We start from the raw sequence: 15,380 nt of genomic DNA, 5'->3' as shown, positions 1-15,380 counted from the left end.
AAATGGAGACTCCCATGTGAGATACTTCATTTTAAATTTATGTGTGCAACTGGTGTTTGCACAGTACTGCGTTCATTAAAGTTTTACTAGCACATTGTAAATGCTATTAAATGCTGTCATTAATAATAAACTTGATATTAATATTAATGGCTTGTTGCTTTCAAAAACTGCCCCATCAAAAATAGTCCAGCAATACTCTTCAACGTTTCTGCCTCTCCAGAAGAGGTAATGCTGTGACAGTTTCAAATGCATAATAACAAATCTTGCGTGGAAACTGAATTATAAATTTTTGTGTTAAAAGGCAAAGCATACAATGCGTGATGAGAAACTAGCGAGTAATTTAGGAGGGATTTCCTGTAAGAATCTTTAATCACAATTTAAAATTTGTAAAAGCTATGGAGATAGTGTGAGGATTATATTAACAAGTATGGGCGTTAAAATTTTAAGATGCTTCATTGTCCTCTGTATGAAGTTGCTATGTTTTGTGGTATAATGGTGCTCTGTGAACAATTCCAGTCATACATTTAGTTATATTATCATCCCTGTGAATTTCTGACTTGCATAGGAAATGGTTGCAGGAAGATCTTAGTCTGCTTCTGAACTTCAAAGAGGCTACTTAAGTGTTTTGCATCCAAGCAAAAAGGTCTCCCTTTAAGGTCTTTAGTGTTCCTACACATTTTCCTTGTTAAATTCATCCTTGGAGTAGTGGGTAGTGATGAGAACTGCTTTTAAACATGTACTAATGAGAGTTTTCCTACTGTGAGCCTCATCCAAAAGTCTTTTGAAATCACTGGGAGCTGTATACAAAGTCTTAATGTGAAGAGGCTCCAAGTATTCTGTATTGCCAGGTTCACTTTCATTGGTATGGGATTTTGCTGAAGCTAACTCTTGTTTGTCACTTCTCTCAGGGATAATCAGAATTGCTTTCAGACTTACTTTGCAGAGTTAAGTCAGAGATCTCTGATGTTGTGTTACATCATCTCCTTTTTAGCACACAAAGGAGCAAATTTTCTAGACATTCTACTGCCTTACTCATGCTGCAAAGAGATTCAAACAGTTGAAAATATCTATAAGATATTTGGGGTTATAAATAGAAAGCTACGAAGAGAAATCTTGACTGTAAGAGAAAATACAGATGTGAATCGGTATGAAGTTAACTAGGGTGGCTTGTGGTTGTGAGAAATGTAAAACATAAAGCAGAAAATGGTCAATTTTTCCCTATGCAGAAGCAAATATCAAATTCTTCATTTTTTTTCTTCTTAGCTAAAGTTCAGACTTACAAATTATTAAAAAAATAGAATTTAGCAGTCAGCATCCTGTTCAAAGCAAGATTTAAATACAAACATGTTTTTGAGAAAGTTGTAAATATACAAAGTATTTAAAAATATACTTCTCACTTAAGTGATCTTTAAACAGTTATCTGCAAGGGTTCAGGAAAAAAAAAAATGGTGTTCTGGAAGGCTCTGCTTAACTGCATAAAAGGTTCCAAGCTTAATTTTTTCAGGCCCTGATACTTGTTGCCTATTCATCCAGGATAAAAAGATATTTTGATATCTATTTACAGATGAAAGCATAGACTTGAAATGCGCAGCATTTAGCAAAACTAAGAGTAGGCTATTATATGTAGAAGTGTGATGTGCCCTCAGCTGGTTAGAGGCTCCCAAAAAATAAACTGGAGGAAAGCTGTCTCACTCCTGTGCTATGCCCAGGGTATGCCAACAGCATGATAAGATCTTGAACACAAGAGTGCTAAGCAGAAGCTCTGTGCCAGATGAGTTCAGGTCAGTCTTTATCCTTCTTGGTACTGGCAACTGGCAAACAGCTTTGAAGTCATAGGATATAAATTATCACAGTCTGTCTATTTTAGTGCATTCAGTATCTGGTTTTAAGGTGACAAAGTAGGAAGGGAAAAAAACATTACAAATGTTATGTTAGTTTGCGTACTCCACTGACTTCACAACTGCATTTGGAAACAAAGCCTCCCACGGTCTCCATGCTCTTTGAAGCTCCTGCTCCTTGCAGAAGGAAATCTTCCCTAAATACATATTGCCATCTCTTCACAAGCAGCTCTTTGACACGTTGATTTCCTGTCATATAAATTGTAGTGTCAGTATGCTTCATATTGAAGGAATTGTCAGCTGTTAAAAACTGAAAAAGCAAGCAAACAGATAAAGCTATAATATTTGCTGTCTGTTCCACTCTTTAGGAAGAACACAAAATCCTTATTGTCAAGCATGTATGACTGCAGTTACTTATCAAGCCAATTCAAAAATGCTGAATGTACTCCTCAGAAATGACTGTATAGCAGTTCTCTGACAAGGAGCTGTTGAGTAGGACTAATTAGAAAGGAAAAGTCTCATTTTGTGAAACGTTTCCAGGTTCAAATGTTTGATTTTTTTTTTTTAAATTTTCTTTTAAGTATGGGAATGATATGGAGGCTTTTTGAATTATTTCATAGAGTATGAGAGAGAGACACCTCAGTCACTAATAACCCCAAACTTTTGTAAGCTATGTTGGGCTTACCTACTTAATGCATATTGTGAATTCCCCAAGACAACTCTTTAGGAGAACAAGATGCTTTTTATATTGGGAGGCTATGATCTACACAAGTCATCAACTGAAATATTTGCTGTTCATGAGCTATGTAAAATTTCTGTATGTAAGACAGCTTCAAAGGAATCTTTGAATTAGGGTTTTCATATTGTTCCTCTGGTAAATCTGTTGTATCCTGCTGATTTCTCTCTAAAGTTCAAAATGATTAATCTTTTTAAGAGGTAGATGTTTTTTTCAAATTAGCAGGTATCTATATATACATTTCCAAAGTTCTTATATTCCTCTAATCATTTCCTAGGTTATCTTCTTTTGAAGAATCTGTTAGTGTTAGCTTCAAAATATTTTATTGCCTAAAGTCACTGAAGGATTTTCTAACATGACATCCTAACAATTTTGTTGTTAAGTGCTTCTGTAGATAATTCAAGATTAAAAATGAAACAACCACAGAAGATTGAACATTTATAATTCTGGTACTGAGTTTATACTGTGAAATTCGTGTATTAGAAGTAGAAATGTTTATGATTAAGAATGAGGCAATAAAGGTGTCACTGTCCCTTTATTTTAGTACAAGAAGAGATTTTCTAAAGCAGAGATTAGTCTGTGGTGTGAAGCATTTTGATTATCACAGACATGATCATTAATCTTCTATTAAATGTCCCTATACATTCAACTGTATAGACATGGAGTGCAGATCCCACTGATTTTTCCAGTGTGAAATATAGTAGAGTCATTTACATAAAGTGTCAATATTTATATACACTGATGGAACAAAAACATGACTTAGTTTTCTAACTAAAGATGGCACGTCAGTTTTGACAGATGCTGCTGAGACAGTTGAGTTTGTTTCCAAAAAAGTATTAATTTTGTACTTTTTTATAGCATACTGACAAGAGAATTGCTAATGAAGATAAAAATGACAAGAGTGGGATGTGAAACAGACGTGGTTCTGGAGAAATTTGAAAAGGGTACAAAGCTCTGGTTTATTTTCCAGTATCATGTTGAACACTGTCAGTGTTACTATTTAAAAAGAAATTAGATGCACAGTGTGCTGTAAGAAAGAAAATCTGATTTTTATTTCTAGAATTTATGAACTGTATCACAGAATATTCTAATTTCCTGGATGTAATTAGAGCACAGACCTGATCTGATAAGTGACTTCAAAAAGACTTACAAATATATTTGTAGACTTATTAAAACTCTCTTTGATTCTGTGATGAAGCTTTTACACTGTGAATTACTACATTTTGGTTATTTTATTTTGTTGAAATAAAAAGAGCAGACTTGAGGAGAAGGACTTGGGGATGTTGATTGAGAGAAGCTCATCATGAACCAGCAGCATGCACCTGCAGCCCAGAAGGCCAGTGATATCCTGGGCTGCATCATAGGAGAGTTAGCCAGCACAGAAAGGGAGGTAACCATCCTCCTGTGCCTTCATTGTGTTCTGGCCTGTACAAGAGTACAGTACAACACATGGAGCTGCTAGAACAGGTCCAGAGTAGGGCCATGAGAATGATCAAAGGGCTGGAGTGCCTCTCCTATGAAGAAAGATTGAGGGAGTGGACTTGTTCTTCTTGGAGAAGGCTGTGGGGACACCTTACTGTGGCCTTTCAGTATTTAAAAGAAAGCTTGCAGGGAAGATGGAGAGGGAAGTGATATGACAAGGGACAATACTATAAAGCTAAAGTGAGTTAGATTTAGATTACATATAAGGAAGACTGTTTTCACTATGAGGTTGATAAGGTTATCCAGAGAAGTTGTGGATGCCCTATCCCTGTAGGCATTGAAGGCCAGGTTGGTTGGGGCTTTGGCCAATGTGATCCAGTGGAAGATATCCCTGCCCATGAGATACGGAATGGTTTGGGTTGTGTGATTCTATGATAAAAGCTTATTTTTAAAAGTGAAATATATTGATATTATACATTTTTTTTATCTTATGTTGCTGCTGTTAAATCTGTTAAAAGTTTTAAAGAAATTAATGGAAAAGTAAATAGTGATTTCTCCACTCATGCTTAACTAAAGTTTTGAAAAATAAGATGAATTTACTGTTAAGGATTAGTTGTCTCCTTTCTGATAATGTAAATGCAAATATCTTAAGCCTTTCACTGGGTTGCCTTAATATAATCAAACCCTCAATTGCATTTTTTCCTGTTGTCACTGGGTAGAACTTCAACAGAATGTAACATTAAAAGAAGAAATCTGTCTCAAATTCATGGAAAAAAAAAAAAAGGGAGGATTTTAAGGAATTAGCATGTAGATAAATATAATGACCATTCTGTTACTGCACCAAGTTCCATGCCATCTTGGGTAATGTCACCATGCTATTTAATACTTCATCAATTTGGCTGTCTTTGACATGGTCACCACAATCTAATGAGCCATGTAAGTCATTAGAAAATATACTTACTTCCAGAAGATTGTAACTATCTTATACATTCGCTTTGCAAGTGTCAAAGGACACATATACAGGCTGAAAATCTGAATGAATACACTTTTGTATTTGTTTGTCTGATTTAAATTTATTTTATGTATGAAATTACAGACACAACAAAAACAACAGCACTTACATAGCAGCAGGATTCTGTATTGTTATTAAATGATAATTTCAAAAGTTCCTTAATGACTTTCATGCCTACATTCAAAGATAAATTAGTAAGATTTTAGTTCTAACTTCCCTTAAATATTCTTAATGCTTTAGTCATTATATTCAAACAAGACTTTTTAACAAAAAAGAAGCTAAGTTGTTTTTCCACTGCTTATCTCAAAGGGCAATAAATCAATCATCTGAATAATTTTAAATAAATTTTCTTTTGAATGATCTACTCCAGTAGATTTGCAGCTCAGGAATTACAGGATGACAGCGTATTTCTTCTGATGCAAAGCAGAAGTAGTGATAATCTTAATAACAATTCTGGTCCTAGCATCTCTGTTTGAAATCTTGTCTCCACTCAGAGCAGTGAAAGTATTGTCCTTCAAGCAGCCAAGGGTTTCAGCTTGTCAATCTATAAGCCCTAATACAACAGCATTTCTCAGTCCATAATTTAGTACATTACCAGTTTACTGCTTTATGACAATGATTCTTTACTAGTTTGAATGTGTGCATGCTGATTATAAAGTTGAATGACCAGCATAGGATGGCTCACACTTATAAGTATTTGCAATGGCAAAACATATCACCTGTAAAACAGTACAGAGTCAGAACTTCTACCGTTTTCCTTTCCATTTCTTAAAAAAAAAAAAAAAAAAAAAAAAAAAGTAGAGAATGGCTGCTGAAGAATCCATCTGTGGCCAAATCATGAATTCTAACTCCAGTGCATGTTTCCGATGCTGTTACTTGTCTTGATATTAATAAGTGGATGAGAAAACACTGGAAACATGAAAATAGAAGAGTGGCTTATGCTTTCTAGGTGGCACCAGTCCTAGAAAGACATGAGCGCCACCAGAATATGGCAACAAGTGGCAGTGAATACTTTGAGAAGCCTGTCGTCCATCTGGCTTTTCCACTAAGTCACAAAGAAAGCACAAAGATGTTATTAGTGGTACAGTGGGCATTCCTTATGTTGATGGATGTATGCTTCTCAAGGTTAATACTGAGGTAATGCCTAGAGATATGATATGGAGCAAAAGGACTCTTAGCAAAGAAATCTACAGATAGCAGTAGAAGACTGTCCCTGAAACAAACACTTAGGGTCTAAATCAATAGACAGCCAAAGGGAAACAAAAAGTAGTGAAATCACTTGCCCGGGACCGTAAAACAGGTTAATTGAAGAATGGAAAATAACACTTGGTTCTCCTGAGAGCTGATCGCTTGATCCCTGTTATTCATCAAGCCCTGTTGTAGGTTCTCCTCAAGGTTCTTGTTGGGATGCATGCGCTGTGGAAAAAAAACTGCTCTGTTTTCTGAGGGCATGGAGACTTGATAAGCCTCATGTTTTCCTGGAGTAGAGGAAATGAAGTGGGCTCTTCTTTCCAGAACCCTTTTTTTTTTTTTTTTTTTTTTTTTTTTACAATTTCTCATTATGTTCAGATACTGAAAAAGAACTGTGAATATATGTACAAATAAAGCTACTACTTTAGTAGCACTTGTACATTTGCTGCTTTTACTTTAGCAAGTCTTTTGTAGAGTGATGTTTTTGTACATGCTACTTCAGGCAGACAGACTGTTTATCAGGTAATTCATATCATTAAGAGAAAGCTTTCAGCACTCCAGCTTGCAGTCTTGCTTGAGAGATTGATGATCTGTGCTGCAGTTCGTGCTTTATCTTGTGTGTTACTCATTCCTGGGTTTATTTACATTTAATTGTCTTGTGAAGTCAACATTCACAAAGAAAATCTTGCTCTCTCATGGACTATATTAAAATTCACAACTTCTCCTTCAAAGACTTAGAATAAACTTTTAAATGTAAAATAATTAACCTTTTCAAAATAAGGTGATATAACCAGAACTGGATTTCCAGTTAGTTTCATTCAATTCCTTATCTGTCTGTAAGTTATCTTAATTGGGAATAAAAAGTTTTCAGAACCTTGCAGGATTTTCAAGTTTAGGGTGTGCAAAGCTTCCGTATCCACTTCTATTCTACCTCTTGCAGCTCTCCTGAAAGAGAGCACGTTTGAGAGAGAATCCAATGATCCTGCAGCACACGTTTCCCTATGTTCTAATTAAAGACTAGTGAGACTGGCATTCTAGAAGTTCAGCTTCAGAGATGTGACTGTTTATAATGAAGCTGTTGTGCAAATCTGAAGAAAAATCCTGCGCACCTCTCATTAAAGACAGAGTGGAGAATTAGAAATTAGATGTATCAAGTTTATAACTGCAATATAATTTTTGCTGGTAATACTAAAAATGCAAATAGTATTCAGTACTTATTTCTAACTCTAGATTATAACACACACATGTTGAGAAGTGGTTATCTCCTACTTCAACTGAATATCTGAGTAATACCCTTTTTTCCCCAGCAAACATTTCAGTCTACACTAATTCAGACTACAAGGGAAAAATAAGGTGTGTTATCCTGGCAATACGAATAACTTGTTTCTTGAAAGAAATTCTTCAGGGTAAGCATCCCTGCCACTGAACACATTAATAGCTCTGACAGTTACCAGAAAGCAATTGGAAAAATCTGCAGGTAGCAGGTTACTTACTCTTGCTGATAGCTGCACTGGTGATCATTTTTATAGAGTATTAGACTGAATTATAAGTCTGGGGACCCCAACTTCAGGATATATGCAGTTTTAGATTAGTCAAAACTGCACAGTATGGCACGGAAAGGTAAATCCGAGAAACAGAAGTGACAGCTTCCCTGGAGTTGCCAGCATACTTCCTCACAGATTCCTCACTTTTTATTTCATTTAGTGCTGTGTTTCCCCAGGACACATCACTCCTGTTTCAGATGATACCTGCCATTCAATTGTTTGGCTTCAGTTCAGAGCCTTTCCATCACCATACATTGAACTGACACATATCCTTTTTCCAATCCCTTTCAGAAAATGTGATTACTGTCACAATCTGAGACACAGACCAGTTCAGAAAACTGTAGTGAACAAGAAAGAAAAAAGGTTCAGATGAGCAAATAAATCTTACATGTCTGTGGAAAATCTAAATTAATCCTCTGGGCTGGTGGTGTTCACCATTAATGCTGATGACTGCAAGAACACTCATGCTCTTTCTGACTACTAAATAGCTACTGAATTTGCTATGATAATTCAATTAAAAATCCAGGTCAATTTGTTTCCTAAACAGAATGTCAAATGGGAATGATGTGCAGAGAATTCACTGGTGACTTCAGCAAAAGTGAACTGCGCAGTGGCATGACAATCAGATCAGCTCTTCCTTGGACTATTGTTCCTGGGCATCAGTGTGATCCACATCAAACAAGTGGCAACACTCACTATAAGGCATTCAAAATTGGTTTTCCATCTCTTTATCAAATATAATGACACTGCCACCATTTCAGAAAAATAATTTTTTTGAAGAAGCTTATTTTCTGTAGTGATTATATCTCATCTTTGCCTAACACATGGTATATTACAGTGTTTAACAGATACTTGTTCAGAGGTCATCATGGGTTTCTCATCCTGCTTCTTTCCTTCCCTTTAGATAACATTATGTAATTTCAGCTTTGCTAGGTCTCATAGTCTTGAATCCAGGCTGCTCACAGGTTCAGTATTTCCATTTGGTAGTGATTATATGAATATTTAATTAAAAAAAATAAAAGAAAAAAGTTACCTCACCAAAATATTTTAAAAGCCCATTCACTTCTCTTTATCTCTTTGAGACAGGACTACCTACTCTAGAGTAGAACAATGATAGAATGTGTATTTGTCTATTTTAAATAATTATCTTTCTAACTGAATTTTACAGATTTTACTTGGAACAAAGCATGTTCTAGCACACAATGCACCATCAGAACTGGCTGGGAAGCTGAGTTAGTGCCCTGCACAATCTGAAACCTTAAGTGGAACAGGGGTGGTTCTTGGAGTTTTTCATAGTAGGGAAATGGTGCTAGCTGTTCTGTTTCGAGAGGCTCTGGGAAGAGATGGATTTAAGCTCGATGGAAGTAAAGCTGTAGTGAGCATGGTATTGAATGAGAGCTAGTCAGTAGAGAATGGGACTGAAAGTCTGATGTGTTTCTTAAAGTGAGGCATGAAATAGAATGCTCAGAATCATGGTTTTTTGAGAATGAAGATGAGGAAAAGATAACTGAAGAAGTAGTATGTACTAACACTGTAGCTGACTGAAAAAATGAAGTCATTATTCTTTGAATGATAGAGGTGTGTTAAGTTCACTTCTCCCATTGAAAACATTACTTGAAGAAAGTTGGTGTGTTTTCCTTTGAATTATTATCTTTGGCCATGTCTAGCTAGCTATTTTCTAAGCATGACCTTGAGATGAGGATATGTTGTCACAGCTTTTAGACTTTGTACAAGTAAAATATGGATTATAGTATGCACTTTATCTGAAATTAAAATTTGTGCAAATAATGGTGTTGGTGAAAATTAATGAATAATGTAAGCTGAAATTGTTGATAACAGTGGCTTTGAATCCTTCCATGTCCACACAGTTTATACAAAGCAGGCTGAGAGTCAATTCCTAATTTCACAGATGGAGAAATTTAGATCTAGACACATAGAAATAAATAACTTAATTTAAACTAGTAGAAGTTACATATATTCCCAAATGGCTTTATTTTCATGGTTTTGGTTAATGTACCTGTAATTTAGAAGAGTCTGAACTGTTTCTTGTTTGGGATTATCTTACCCTGGTGCTACAGGCTGTGTTTTTTAATCACAAAAGATGTATGTTAAAAAAACAACAAAACAACAAAACAAAACAAAAAAAAAAAAAACAACAATAAAAACAGTCCTAAATAAGTAGAAATGAATTTTGCTTACAAACTGTCAGTATTTTATATTGAATATTTGACAAAAGACATGAGAGCATTGCTTGTTGAAAGATCACTCGGATGCACAAAGTTCCATAGCATAATGTTTTAAGTGTCTGCATTTGTTAACTCACTGCTGTTTCATTCCAGTGCCTGAGTATCAAAAGCAAATTTTCCTCCCCCATATTTATCCTCTGCTTACCCCAGAGGATATGACTGAATTAGTGACAGAATTGCGCCACTTACTTATGTCCTCTGGGGACTGAACTATCAACAACTCGCTGCTTTCAGAAATCTTCACAGCTGTGAGTCAGAGATGACCTTTTCTGAGGCAGACTGAAGGCTTCAGCATGAGAGTGAAGTTGACCTTGAATTGTGAACTAAACCTTTTTGCTTTGATCTCTTGTGACACTTATCACTAAGATATGGGTCTGTTTGTGACATGCTGTGACAACAGAGTTTCATGCAACTTTTAAGCCAATACTATATATACGCTTCACAAATATTGTTCTCTTCCTTTAATAAGCCTTGTATGAAGAATATCTGCAGACGCTTAATTATTTCATCCAAATGTTGATCCAAAATCTTCCTAGGAAACTTGGTGGGAATTTGAGGAAAAACAGGATAAGAAACACTATAAGCAAGCAGAGCTCATGCTTGCAAGCGTCTGAATTTTACTTCTCTAGCTCTGCACTTGGACACCATATGCATGTACAGAGAGGGGGCGCTGCTGTGAAAAAACTTTTTGAAGCTCCTTATTTTGTGACCTGGCTCCAGGTTATGAACCGTATGAAAGATCCATCAAAGACTGTGAAATAATGTAGGCTGTAAGATGAACTGGTCTAATGGGACGACTGTTCCACAGTATTTCCCCATTAGTAGTTTAAAGTTGGAAAGACATTTATCACATGTGAATATGGCATGAAAAGTAGAGGTTTATCTGCTGGAGAGTTATACAATCTTAGTTGTAGGAGAGGGGCCTTGGAAAGGCAGTGCTCTCCAAGCACATCTTGACCACATTAAATGTATTAGTTTCATAAGCCAAATAAAATTTTAAATAGGGTTCTTGTAACTTTCCTGATAGGAAGAAAAGAGATATAAAATTTCTACCTTGGATGAGCTATTTCCACAAGGAAAAATTTTCTGTATTTATCCCTGATAATGACTTTCAGAAACTGCAGAAGCCCTATTTCTACTCTACTGAAGAAACCGTTTTGCGGGCTGCGCCACACTTTGCTTTTTCTGTGGAGCTCAGGAATTAAATAGTGTACCCCTGAGGAGCTATTAAGTAATGCTTTTCTCTTCATTATTACTGTTATTGACTAGAATGGATGTGATGCTTTTTTTTTTTCTTCATATCCCATTTGTGAATAATTCTTCTAATTAGATAGGCATGTTATTCTATATATATAAACCTTTATATGTGGGTTGCAGCTTATATGTGCACAACACAAAATTGGTACACAGTGAATAAAAACATAAAAGACTACTCAGCTGAAATGCTGTGCCCTGTTCTGTCATCTCACTCCAATAAAGAGTCAAATCAATTGGAAGCAGTCCAGATGAGAGAAGCAAGAATTAGCCATTAAAATATATATATATTTTTAAAAGAAGAACATAAATGCTTCCTGTAGGAGGACAGCTTGAACAAATCTGTGATATTTTTAACTTGTTTCTCTGTTTCTCAATTCCTGATGGGTATGACAAAAAGCAGTGGGCTAAAATTCTAGCATGAAAAATTCAGATTAGATACTAGAAGTGCTTCTAGTCAGGAGAAAATGATCACTGCCTGGGGAGGCAGAGAATTAGCCATCACTTGAAAGAGAGAAGCATCTGTCAGGAATGGAGAAACTCATTTTACGTTGAGGCAAACTGGTAATCTAAACGATCTCTTGAGACTGCTTTCAGTCTCATTATGCAATGTAGAGTTATAAATCTATGGCAGTAGAAATGAGTTGTAACTTGCAGACATAATTTTGTGTGCCTGTTTGAATTGTGACCAACATTGTTCAGAAATTCCTGTGCTTTATCCCACTTCAGATCTTCCATATTTCACAACCCAAAAACTACAATGAATGGAAACTTTCCTTTTCAGACAAACAGGCAAACAAAATCTTCTTGTAACTTGAGGTACTTAAGGTTATAATTCAATTTTATAAACAAGTAAGTAGTAAAGTCTCATCTATAATCCAGCTTTTTTTCTGTGGAAACTGTATTCTAAACCTAATGCTCAGTATTTTATTGTTCTTGGGCTTTACTGCTGACGTAACATTTTCTTTTGTATATTTGGGGAAAGAGTGAACCATTAAGCAAAGATACTCTTTTGCTAGAATTTACTGTTGTTCAATATTAAGGGTTTATTCACTTAAATGGTCTACTCTGGCTATTTTCTACAGGAGTTTTTGGCAGTACAACTCAGGAGAACTTAGTGGGATAATAAAATTTTTTTTTGTTATGCATTTATATCCACAAATACTAAATGCTAACATTGTACATAGTGCTTATCAGAATCACTGGCACCAATTTAGTAAGCTAATGGGTATAAAAGCACTTTTGTAAATATTTTTTAATGTTAGAAGGAGTTTAAGAAGAGTTATTTATTCAAATAGCAAAGAACATATATCTACTTTTGCTTGTCTAGTGTACTATCTTGTTGACTTTATATCCAGAATTAGATAAAAGGATCATTGGAAATAATGGACTTGACGTTTTCAGAGGTCATCAGCAGCAGCTTGTATATTAGTAGCAAGACAAAGCTGAACAATTGCTTCCTTTATACTTCCAAATGTTGAATGACACATAATGTTAATAAAGCATTTAATTCCCACATTTATAATATTAAACAGGTTAGTAATTTGTTAATATTGTATTTATTAAAAACTTTGTTTTACTTAGATATTTTATTTAGTTACTCTTTATTTTCTGTTAAGCCACAAATCCTAGTCAAAAGAAGAGATGTACTGTATTAAACCAAAGAGGCATGAAATGTACTCACTGGAGATTTGTTGTTTCTGCTGGGTGGACAATTCCTTCATTCCCTAGAGAAACTGGTCATCCAAACCGATGTAGCAATTTTCTGACTGGCTGAGTGAAGACACCTTACATTTTTGAGTACAGCGTGACATTTTGATACTCATTAGTTTAAAAAGTTATCTGGAAAGAATTCACCTAGTATTTGGCACTTACAAATGTTTGAGAGTTATTGGCAGTGAATACTTTTTCATTAGTTTTAATTTCCTTCTCACTTCTACTGAATTACAAAATTGTAGAGAGTCTTTCTGTAATTGTCTGCCATAAATAATAAATTAGGGTCACCATAATTCTTTCATGTGTTGTCTAAGCTGATGTTTAGGTCAGGATAAAATGGCACAGATCAAATATGAGATCTCCTAGTTACCGAATCTTTTCAAGGTACTGTTTTGGTATCTGATAACATGAACCTTTTCATCTTCCTATATTCCTAAGATCAGAATATGGCACAGTGCATGTTTGTTTGCCTTCTTTTTTTTTCTAAAAAAAAAAAAAAAAAAAAAAGCTTGGTTATATGATTTGACTTGTGTGCAATCAAAACAACCTATATTTTTCCCCTTCTTGCATGTTTTATGGGCTGTATTTAACAGTGAAGCAGTGAGGTCGCACGTATATACGTACATGTATATTTGTGTATATATGTATTAAGATGTATGTGTGTATTTATATGTGCTTTGGACCTGGACCAAGTTTGGGTGATGTGATGAGGATAGCTGTTTCCTAAAGACTGGACAGCAAAGGATATGTTGCGTACTAAATCACAAGATTATCCTGGAGTATTGCTGAATGGAGGCTGGAAAGCGTCTGTTCAGAAAGACAGAGTACTTCTGAACGGTTGGATGGGTGCTTTAATAAAAGGCAATCCAAGTGTGCTCTAGTACAAGATGTAGCAGCCCAATTCTTCCTTCCCCAACAGCCTTCTCTAGCTTCTGTTTTGATACATTTCACATTTCCCTGCATATTTTCTACTGTTTCTTTAAGCTAGTAATTCCTCTCTTCATTCTCTTTTGTAGTAGTTTAGTGAGCCTTCTAGTTCTGAGCTCGTTGCACTGCATTGGGTCTCATGGCTGGGTGTTGCCATCATTTGTAAAAGCCTGCGACTAGAAAACAAAATCCTCACATTACAAATACAGGTAATTCTGAAAGCCTCTCAGAAAAATGAACACTCCTATTTTATCCTATGCAATTTATTACTGAAAACTATAAGTTTTGCTGTGATTAGGCAACACAGTAAGAATGTAAGGGGCAAAGAAACTGTGGTAAGGGGGGTAAGAGACTGAAATCCAGTTCCCTAAATTGTCTGTTGATCTTCTGTATTTAATAGGCAAGGGTATTCCAAGTCTTGCTGTCCATCCTCTGCTTGCTTTGTGTATTTAGTCTTTAAGAAATCATGAATGATATTACATATATAAAGTGCTGGGAGGAAGAAAGTCTTCCAAGTAACATTCTAGCCAAAAGAATCATTGAGATATGCAATATGGAAGATTTTCTAGTTTTATTGCGAGATGTCTGTTTTTATCTAGGCAAAAGCTAATCACATGTACGCATTAGGTATGTGTGCATGAGTATGTATAGAACAGATCCAGAAAGGTCAGTTCAATTCAGTTGGTACTGAGTTGTGTTTTTTAAAAATTCTTTGCTTTTTAAAAATGTGTGCACTTCTAAGTTATTCATCCTTCGTAGTGCCTGGGGTAGTGATAATGTGCAAGAGGGGATATTTCTGTGAACTGTCTCACTGCATGTTATCAATGCTCAGCAGAGAAATAGGATAGATATGCTAGCCAGATGATTCTCTCATTAATTTAGATGCAGGGTTTATCTAGTCAGCTAACAAATAAACTCATGCTCTGTTGGCCTAGCCTCATGTTGGAAAATAACAATATTCTGAATGAAGACTAAGATTTTTCATAAAAATTTTAATGATCTTGCATTAATTTAAGGTACACATTTAGGCATTTTTTTTCTCTTGTAATATGGTATATGGTGTATTATCACAGTAACTCAGTATGCCCCTAAAGCCAAAATATGATCTGTTTTGTCTGAAATTTTACAGCTGACTGTGTTCAGTTTATTAGCACAATATTCCTTTAAGAAATCCGCAATGAAATCAGAAGCCTGAAATTTCGCAATTACAGCTTAAAGCTCTAGAGCTAACCGATATGTTAAACTGAGAATAAAAAATAGCCTTAGTCTTCCATGTGGGCTGGTATCCTGGGTCTAGTTGAGGAGACTGCTTTTACATCTTTGGAGAACCTTCAAATTATTTCAAATTATAAATATATAAAACATAAAATACAGGAAAAAGCAACTCTTAGAAATAGGCCAGAAGCTGCCCATACCTCAGGCACTTTGAAAAAAATCTTCTATATACTTTATTATATTTGCAGGGAAAATGATAAATATTTAAATGAAATGCAG

The sequence above is a fragment of the Lagopus leucura genome, unplaced genomic scaffold (genome assembly GCF_019238085.1).
Source record: "Lagopus leucura isolate 7727_CA_CO unplaced genomic scaffold, USGS_WTPT01 Super-Scaffold_100004, whole genome shotgun sequence".
NCBI classification, from domain to species: domain Eukaryota; kingdom Metazoa; phylum Chordata; class Aves; order Galliformes; family Phasianidae; genus Lagopus; species Lagopus leucura.
The sequence above is the reverse complement of the archived record's forward strand: the minus strand, read 5'-3'. Positions refer to the sequence as shown.